Consider the following 6133-nt stretch of genomic DNA (forward strand, 5'->3'; position numbering starts at 1 on the left):
TTGATTTCCCTCCTGTAAGAAGCCAAGAACCCTCTTGGCTGTCCTGTGTGACGCCCCCTCCCCCCCCCAGGTCCTCAGACCCAACCAGTCTGCATCAAGGAGGCCTGGTGAGGGGGCTGTGGCCCTAGGCTCTCGTGGTCCTCTGGGTTTGACCATGATTCCAGCTTTCCAGCCATCACCAGGCAGTGTCCTGGAGAGAGGACACCTGCTGCTTCTCTCACTTGCCCCAAGGGCCGGGAGAGGGGTGCAGCTACTCCTTAAGCCCTGGGGCCCAGGGTGCCCTGGGGATGACAGAGACTCCTAAGACAGTGAGAAGAGCATTGGACTGAGTCAAACAGATGCAGAAGAACCCCCCAAATGATGGCTTAGACAGGATGAAAGTTTAGTTTTCTTTCTCACTCAAGATGTTTATAGGTGGGGACGCCGGGGAGGCTCAGTCGGTGAAGTGTCTGCCTTCGGCTCAGGTCACAGTCCCAGGGTCCTGGGATCGAGTCCCGCCTCTGGACTCCCTGCTCAGTCTTCCTCTGTGCTGTCTCTTGTATGTATGTATATCTCTCTCAAATAAATAAATAGAAGTCTTGGAAAAAAAAAAAAAGAAAGATGTTTGTAGGTGGCCAGGGATTCTATGTCAAGCAGTATCATGGTGCCAGGAGCCTGGGCTCCGTCTATAGTGTGGCTGTGCCATGCAGAGTTTTCATTTCCAAGATCATTTCGCAGTCCAAAATGGCTGCCGAGGCTCCTGCCATTAGATCTGTATTATAGGCAACCGCAGAAGGAAGGGGAGGAGGGTGTGCCCTGCCCTTTAAGAATGCTTCCTAATGTCAAAAACTGTATTTACATCCAGGCCAAAGTTCAGTCACATGACCACACCTAAGCCTAATGGAGACTGGGAACTAACTTAATTTTTTTTTTTTTTAAGCAAGGTCTTCTTTCTTTCTTTCCTCCTTTTTTTTTTTTTAAAGATATCATTTATTTGACAGACAGAGATCACAAGTAGGCAGAGAGGCAGGCAGAGAGAGAGGAGGAAGCAGGCTCCCTGCTGAGCAGAGAGCCCGATGCGGGACTGATCCCAGGACCCTGAGATCATGACCTGAGCCAAAGGCAGAGACTTTAACCCAGTGAGCCACCCGGGTGCCCCTTAATTTGTTTCTTTTTTTTTTTTTTTTAAGATTTTATTTATTTATTTGACAGAGAGAAATCACAAGTAGATGGAGAGGCAGGCAGAGAGAGATGGGGAAGCAGGCTCCCTGCTGAGCAGAGAGCCCGATGTGGGACTCGATCCCAGGACCCTGAGATCATGACCCGAGCCGAAGGCAGCGGCTTAACCCACTGAGCCACCCAGGCGCCCCCTTTAATTCGTTTTTAAATAAAGATTTATTTATTTCTTTATTTGAGAGAGAATGGGGGCAGGGGGTGGGGGGCAGCGGGAGAGGGACAAGCAGACGCTGGGCTGAGTGCAGAGCCGGACTGGGGCTCCAGCTCACGACTCTGAGATGATGACCTGAGCTGAAATCAAGAGTTGGAGACTTAACCCACTGAGCCACCCAGGTGCCCACAAACTGCTTCTTCTTCTCCTCCTCCTCCTTCTTTTTAATTTAAATTCAGGGGCGCCTGGGGGGCTCAGTGGGTTAAGCCGCTGCCTTCGGCTCGGGTCATGATCTCAGGGTCCTGGGATGGAGCCCCGCATCGGGCTCTCTGCTCAGCGGGGAGCCTGCTTCCTCCTCTCTCTCTGCCTGCCTCTCTGCCTACTTGTGATCTCTGTCTGTTAAATAAATAAAATCTTAAAAAAAAATTCAGTTTAGCTAGCATATACTATATTTATTAGTTTCCGAGGTAGAGGTCAACGATTCATCAGTTGCGTGTGACACCCAGGGCTCATGCCACGCGGGCCCTCCTTCATGCCCGTCACCCAGTCACCCCATCCCCCATCCCCCCCCCCAGGACCTCAGTTTGTCCCTAGAGTTAAGAGTCTCTTAGGATTTGTCTCCCTCTCTGTCTTCAGCGTGGGGTGACCCCAGCTGTCAGGTAGCCGGGAAGGGTGTCCCTGTCACAGCCGATTTCTTAATCGTTTTCCAGGCCTGAGGAAGCACCCAGGAGCACCCGGGTCCACTGAGGGACAGAGTCAGGCGCCCAGGGAAGCAGGAAGGACATTCTCCCGATTTCGAGATGGGTCTCAAGCTGTTTCATACAAAAGTCCTGTGACCTTAGTGATTAAGAACAGGGTTCTGGGCCGGATAACCTTTGTTCAGATCCTGAACATACACGCGTGAGCCGGGCAGCCGCCGCCGTCACGGAGCCTCTCTCCGTCTCCTATTCTTCATCTGCAAACCAGGAGCCAGTGAGGTTAAGTGAGATCCTTTCTTTTTTTTTTACTTATTCTCCCCTCCCCCACCCCGCCCCCGAGGAGAGGGGTGGGGCACCCAGAGGAGGACCCGGATCCCATACCCCTCAGCTACTGTGGAGTAAGCAAGGGAACCCCTCAGGGCGCTGGCTGGGGCGCGAGCATCATGGAGGCCCAACACAGTCCGCCCCTCAGGGCGCAAGGCAGGGGACCGCTGTCCAATCCTGCCGTCAGTCAGGCCCCTAGACTAAGACCCTCGGGGGCCTCCATGGTCTCAGTGGGCCCAGGCCCAGGCCCAACCTGCTCTTTTGGTATCTGAACCCCTCTCTCATGGGTTCCTGACATGAACAACTTCCTTCCTCAGGCAGGAGAGGAAGCAGGACCAGCTCACCCTCCTCCCATGGGGACCTGGCGCTTCTCTGTTCCTCTGTCAGCCTGGCTGTGAGGCCCAGTGCCCAAGACCCACTGACCCCGCTTCAAATCAAGTCCGCCATTTCAGGGCTGTGTGGCTTTAGGCAAGTCACTTAACTCTCTGGGCTCACTTCATTGGTAAAATGAGGATAACGTGGGATTCTTGTGAGGCCGCAAATGGCATCTGTTGACTGCTGTGTTTCTGTACATTCACACTTTCTGGCTTTCCACAAGCGCTTGCCGGGAGGCCCTTGGGGACACCTCCTCCCTGACAGAGGGAGGGCAGTGAGGGGCGCAGAGGGGCTGCCCTCAGGGGAGTACCTAGCTGGGGCGGGTAGAGGAGAAGCAAAGGCAGGAGCTGTGAATATTTAGGAGTGGCAGACCCGCAGAATGACTGAGCAGTGTGAAGGACCTGGCCTTAGGGGGACAGGAGGGGTCTGTGCGGGGAGGGAGGTGCTTTCTGCAGAGATGGGCTGTGGGGGCGGGGGGGGGGGGCGCTGGCCCAGGAGGTCAGGCCGGGGCAAGGGTGACTTTGGGCGCCCAGGATACCTATGGAGAAACAGGCCACGGGCAGAACCGGTACCTGAGCCCTGCTACAGCCTTCCACAGGCCCAGCCTCCCACCACTGTAGGTGGGCGGGCCAGGTCCCCAAGCCCCGCCCCACAGTGGACCTGGATTTTGTAGAAGGTTCCAGATGTTTAGGGGCCTGCCTAGCTCCACCCCTTTGAAGTTCTTGGCTCCAGCCAAGTTCTCTGTTCCACCATCCCAAGGCCACCCGGTTCATGCAGGGAAGCAGGGCCCAGCAGGCCGTGTGCCAGGCTGGCTCTTCCCTGCTGGGAGTGGGTCCTTGAGATGGAGTTGTTCCCATTCCCCAGGCTGGAGACTGAGCCCCGGTGACCTGTGAAACGCTGGGGCTTTGCTCCGTCCCCCAGAATCTTATGTAGTGTAGACCATCAAGCCCCAGAGTGGGACTCTGCCAGGTGGCCAGCTGGCCGGGCCCACCCCTGAGGGCTCAGATCCCGGCCTCTGGGCCTGGAGCCAGCCCCAGGGTCCAGCTCCGTGGGGCAGGGGGGGGGGGTCCAGGATCCAATGAGAGTATCACTTCACGCTCTAGTTAAGGAAGCTCCTCCCTGGCCTGGGATGGGCCCTGGGCATTGCCACACGCCCATGACCATGACTGTCCTGAGGCCCGGTATGTACCCGTTCCCCAGCGCCCCAAGCAGGGGTGGCCAGAGTGCCTGGCCTGGCTTTTCACATAGCCGCAGAGGGTAGGAGTGGGGAGGTCCCCTTCCATGGCCTCCCCTTCCACAGCCCAGCGGCCACCGAGCCTCAGAGGGTGGGAACTGCAGACACGGGGATCCCAGGGCCTGGGCTATGAAGTCCAGGGTTTTGCAACCCCTCTGCGACCTGGAGAGAAGGTAAAGGTAGTAGCTTTGGGGACAGCCTCCTGAATGCAGTAGACCCCAGTGCCCAGGGGCTCCAGAGGCAGCCGGCAGGCAGGGAGCCAGAAGCCCCTCATTTTATGGCGGTGGAGACGGAGGCCCAGGCCTTGGAGATGGCCAGGGATCTGTACCAGAGCTCCTCTGGGCCCTGGAGGCTGGCGAGGGGTACACTAGGAGCAGCACACCAGGGCCAAGACGACCCCCGCCCCTCCTCCACCCGGGCTTTGCCGGCCTCCTAGGGAGAGGGCGTGGCCTCTCCCAGTTGGGAGGCTGGAGGCCCTTTCTGGGGAGCCTGAGGCACTCGGCTGGCTCCCTCCCCGCGGCTGGCTCTCCCCCGGCCCCAGCCGGCGCTTCCCACCCCCATCCGGCTCCTCCTCCACCGTCTGGCTCCTGCGAGAACGCCCACGGCCCGCCAGGCCTGGCAGGGAGGCGCCCACGCCCGACCCCACCCCCAGCCTCCACGGTGCCTCTTGGTTCCGGGCCTGTCTTTCTGGAAGAAACTGAGGCCCGGAGGCGGTCAGTGCCCCCCGCCCCCAGCCTCTGAGGGCCCACAGGAGTTTCCCCGACACACTTTGGAGGACGCTGCACTTCAGCGAGGTCTCCTGGCCACCTTCTCTGCAGCGCGTACCCTGAAGGGAGGCAGCTGGGGTCGTCGGGGGGCAGGGGTCACCCCCATCCATAGCGGGATTCTCCCCGCAGGCTGGGAGGGAGCTGGGCCCAGAGGCGAGCAGGGCTGCCCAGGAGGCCTCTCCACCGCGCCCTCCCAGGCTGTCCTGAGTGGAGGGTCTTGATGGCACTGTGGGCTGGAGGGGGCAGGCCAAGCCCATCTCTTACCAAGGGCAGGCTCTGCCTCTCTGGCTTTGTCCCAGGCTGTACAGGCGGGCAGCGTCTGTAAGAGATTGAGATCGGAGGAAGCCAGATGGGAGGGGGCTGGAGAATTCCGTCCCCTGCTCTGCGTCTCTGCACAGGTTGCCTGTGTGTCCCCGTGCAGTGTCTAAGCGAATGCCTGCGTGTCTCGTGGAGTGTGCTAGGTGACAGTCACTGGGGGCGTATTCGTGTGTAAGTGGCACTGTTCCCCCAGGTAATAAATCTCAGTATTGGGATACATACCTAGGAAAGACTTCCTGCACCCAACACTCCCCTGGGCCTTTCATCAGGCTGTCGAACTCCTCCGAGCATCTTCTGGGTAGAGCAATACATTCCCTGAGAGAGACCGGCCGTCCACGCCTGGAGAGCAGGTCCTTGGATGCAGCCCCTCGTCCACCACCGAACCCCTCTAACAGCAGCTTCCTTGCCTGGAAGGCAGGTGAGCGACGCGTCCCCAGGTCACAGAGAAGCACTGAGGCAGGAAAGTGCCCAGCGGCCTGCCCCAGGTGACTGGGCTGTTGACAGGATTTGGGAAGGCCTTGTCCCTTGTCCTGCTCCGCTCCTAACCTGGGAGGCTCGACCTACCACAGAGAACTCCCCGGGTCTCTGTTTCACCAACTGAGAGTGAGGAAAAGGTTTCTTCAGCCAGATCTCTCTTTTTCAAAGGTTTCCTTGTATGACTGACTCATTTGGCTCGGTGACCCCTACTTTCCTTCTACCCCCTTAAAAAAAAAAGATTTATGTATTTATTTGACAAGCAGAGATCACAAGTAGGCAGAGAGGCAGGCGGAGGGAGAGGGGGAAGCAGGCTCCCTGCTGAGCAGAGAGCCCGATGTGGGACTCGATCCCAGGACCCTGAGACCATGCCCCAAGCTGAAGGCAGAGGCTTAACCCACTGAGCCCCCCAGGCGCCCCTCCTTCTGCTCCTTTTAATCCTTTTAAGCTGCTCCTGAGGCCTGGACCTTGCCGGCCTCCATTACGCTGTGGGTCAAGTGCAGAATGACCATCAGAGATCCCCACTGGACAGTGGATGGAGGAATCGGGAGCCCAGCACCCAGCCTGCATGGCTCCC

General features: G+C 58.3%; 1 long non-coding RNA gene across 1 annotated transcript; it reads right to left on the reverse strand.

Annotated features, from left to right (window-relative positions):
• Nucleotides 1-1806: 1806 nt before the first annotated feature.
• On the reverse strand, nucleotides 1807-5849 carry LOC106006033. The gene is made up of 3 exons (XR_001179832.2): nucleotides 5305-5849; nucleotides 5029-5083; nucleotides 1807-2321 (listed from the first exon to the last, which is right to left on the reverse strand). It is a non-coding gene; the product is annotated as an uncharacterized LOC106006033 (long non-coding RNA).
• Nucleotides 5850-6133: the final 284 nt, after the last annotated feature.

Source organism: Mustela putorius, unplaced genomic scaffold (genome assembly GCF_011764305.1).
Source record: "Mustela putorius furo isolate JIRA1106 unplaced genomic scaffold, ASM1176430v1.1 tig00000129_pilon_pilon_pilon, whole genome shotgun sequence".
Classification (NCBI taxonomy): domain Eukaryota; kingdom Metazoa; phylum Chordata; class Mammalia; order Carnivora; family Mustelidae; genus Mustela; species Mustela putorius.